This window comes from Ctenocephalides felis, unplaced genomic scaffold, assembly GCF_003426905.1.
Source record: "Ctenocephalides felis isolate EL2017-DRISC unplaced genomic scaffold, ASM342690v1 CF-g0.4_SCAFFOLD_00095, whole genome shotgun sequence".
Classification (NCBI taxonomy): domain Eukaryota; kingdom Metazoa; phylum Arthropoda; class Insecta; order Siphonaptera; family Pulicidae; genus Ctenocephalides; species Ctenocephalides felis.
In genome coordinates, this window is record NW_020536249.1 from 6190 (window position 1) to 10140 (window position 3951).

At 24.1% G+C, this 3951-nt stretch overlaps 1 non-coding gene across 1 annotated transcript; it reads right to left on the reverse strand.

Annotated features, from left to right (window-relative positions):
* Positions 1-748: 748 nt before the first annotated feature.
* LOC113372755 lies at positions 749-939 on the reverse strand. Its single transcript, XR_003366805.1, has one exon. It is a non-coding gene; the product is annotated as a U2 spliceosomal RNA (small nuclear RNA).
* Between the last annotated feature and the right edge of the window lie 3012 nt (positions 940-3951).

The following is a 3951-nucleotide window of genomic DNA, read 5'->3' on the forward strand; positions in this document are numbered from 1 at the left end:
ATTCATATTATTTCTTTATCGATAGATGTGTGTTCATACTTATATATATTAAACTCATTTTTCGTCATATTTATATAAGTATTTTCTGACACTTGCAAAATTTTTCAAAAAAATATGTTATTAGGAGAACAGACGCTCATATTCATATTAATTTCTTTATCGATAGATGTGTGTTCATACTTATATATATTAAACTCATTTTTGTCATATTTATATGAAGTATTTTCTGACACTTGCAAAATTTTTCAAAAAAAATGTTATTAGGAGAACAGACGCTCATATTCATATTAATTTCTTTATCGATAGATGTGTGTTCATACTTATATATATTAAACTCTTTTATCGTCATATTATATAAAGTATTTTTCTGACACTTGCAAAATTTTCAAAAAATATGTTATTGGGAGAACAGACGCTCATATTCATATTAATTTCTTTATCGATAGATGTGTGTTCATACTTATATATATTAAACTCATTTTTTGTCATATTTATATGAAGTATTTTCTGACACTTGCAAAATTTTTCAATCCTATTATCGTTATATATAATCTTTTGTTAGATTTGTATAGCTTTATATATTTTTTTTTATTTTATTAATTCTATAGTTTTATATAATTAATTTATATAGTTAATTTGAAATCAATTATCGATATTACATATCAATAATATATTATATATATTTTATATATATATATATTTTAATATGCAATATATGCACATTTTTAAATTTATTATATATGATGGTTTTTATATGGCCGATCCCGGCGGTACTGCAATACCGGGCCAACCCGCGGCGGAAGCGGAGCAAGCCCCTGACATTCCGCCAATTTCCAAAAATCAGTTTAATATACTGATCTGCTATGCAGATACTATCAGATATTAATCTGATAGAACAGATACTACACTTTGATCTTAGCCATTCGGCCGAGAAGCGATAAATTTGCGGACAAATACTATTTTTTAAATCTCAATATAAACAAAATATTCCCAACTATTTCAACGATTCATTTTTCATCTATTTTTATCACTCTCGCGTCCATTCCCTAACTATTCTTCACCCCCCAAAGTTCTATGAGCGAATGTTCTAATATGGCTGTTAACTCTACTGTCGTTATAAGCCTTTCTCTCACATTTGTAAATTTTACAAAAATATTTATATAAAGTATTTTCTGACACTTGCAAAATTTTCAAAAAATATGTTATTAGGAGAACAGACGGTCATATTCATATTAATTTCTTTATCGATAGATGTGTGTTCATACTTATATATATTAAACTCATTTTATCGTCATATTTATATAAAGTATTTTCTGACACTTGCAAATTTTTCAAAAAAATATGTTATTAGGAGAACAGACGCTCATATTCATATTAATTTCTTTATCGATAGATGTGTGTTCATACTTATATATATTAAACTCATTTTATTGTCATATTTATATAAAGTATTTTCTGACACTTGCAAATTTTTCAAAAAAATATGTTATTAGGAGAACAGACGCTCATATTCATATTAATTTCTTTATCGATAGATGTGTGTTCATACTTATATATATTAAACTCATTTTATTGTCATATTTATATAAAGTATTTTCGACACACTGCAAAATTTTTCAAAAAAATATGTTATTAGGAGAACAGACGCTCATATTCATTTAATTTCTTTATCGATAGATGTTGTTCATACTTATATATATTAAACTCATTTTATCGTCATATTTATATAAAGTATTTTCTGCACTTGCAAAATTTTTCAAAAAAATATGTTATTAGGAGAACAGACGCTCATATTCATATTAATTTCTTTATCGATAGATGTGTGTTCATACTATATATATTAAACTCATTTTATTGTCATATTTATATAAGTATTTTCTGACACTTGCAAAATTTTTCAAAAAAATATGTTATTAGGAGAACAGACGCTCATATTCATATTAATTTCTTTATCGATAGATGTGTGTTCATACTTATATATATTAAACTCATTTTATCGTCATATTTATATAAAGTATTTTCTGACACTTGCAAAATTTTTCAAAAAAATATGTTATTAGGAGAACAGACGCTCATATTCATATTAATTTCTTTATCGATAGATGTGTGTTCATACTTATATATATTAAACTCATTTTTATCGTCATATTTATATAAAGTATTTTCTGACACTTGCAAAATTTTTCAAAAAAATATGTTATTAGGAGAACAGACGCTCATATTCATATTAATTTCTTTATCGATAGATGTGTGTTCATACTTATATATATTAACTCATTTTATCGTCATATTTATATAAAGTATTTTCTGACACTTGCAAAATTTTTCAAAAAAATATGTTATTAGGAGAACAGACGCTCATATTCATATTAATTTCTTTATCGATAGATGTGTGTTCATACTTATATATATTAAACTCATTTTATCGTCATATTTATATAAAGTATTTTCTGACACTTGCAAAATTTTCAAAAAAATATGTTATTAGGAGAACAGACGCTCATATTCATATTAATTTCTTTATCGATAGATGTGTGTTCATACTTATATATATTAAACTCATTTTATCGTCATATTTATATAAAGTATTTTCTGACACTTGCAAAATTTTTCAAAAAAATATGTTATTAGGAGAACAGACGCTCATATTCATATTAATTTCTTTATCGATAGATGTGTGTTCATACTTATATATATTAAACTCATTTTTTGTCATATTTATATAAGTATTTTCTGACACTTGCAAAATTTTTCAAAAAAATATGTTATTAGGAGAACAGACGCTCATATTCATATTAATTTCTTTATCGATAGATGTGTGTTCATACTTATATATATTAAACTCATTTTTCGTCATATTTATATAAAGTATTTTCTGACACTTGCAAAATTTTTCAAAAAAATATGTTATTAGGAGAACAGACGCTCATATTCATATTAATTTCTTTATCGATAGATGTGTGTTCATACTTATATATATTAAACTCATTTTTTGTCATATTTATATGAAGTATTTTCTGACACTTGCAAAATTTTTCAAAAAAATATGTTATTAGGAGAACAGACGCTCATATTCATATTAATTTCTTTATCGATAGATGTGTGTTCATACTTATATATATTAAACTCATTTTATCGTCATATTTATATAAAGTATTTTCTGACACTTGCAAAATTTTTCAAAAAAATATGTTATTAGGAGAACAGACGCTCATATTCATATTAATTTCTTTATCGATAGATGTGTGTTCATACTTATATATATTAAACTCATTTTTTGTCATATTTATATGAAGTATTTTCTGACACTTGCAAATTTTTCAAAAAATATGTTATTAGGAGAACAGACGCTCATATTCATATTAATTTCTTTATCGATAGATGTGTGTTCATACTTATATATATTAAACTCATTTTATCGTCATATTTATATAAAGTATTTTCTGACACTTGCAAAATTTTTCAAAAAATATGTTATTAGGAGAACAGACGCTCATATTCATATTATTTCTTTATCGATAGATGTGTGTTCATACTTATATATATTAAACTCATTTTTTGTCATATTTATATGAAGTATTTTCTGACACTTGCAAAATTTTTCAAAAAAATATGTTATTAGGAGAACAGACGCTCATATTCATATAATTTCTTTATCGATAGATGTGTGTTCATACTTATATATATTAAACTCATTTTATCGTCATATTATATAAAGTATTTTCTGACACTTGCAAATTTTTCAAAAAAATATGTTATTAGGAGAACAGACGCTCATATTCATATTAATTTCTTTATCGATAGATGTGTGTTCATACTTATATATATTAAACTCATTTTATTGTCATATTTATATAAAGTATTTCTGACACTTGCAAAATTTTCAAAAAAATATGTTATTAGGAGAACAGACGCTCATATTCATATTAATTTCTTTATCGATAGATGTGT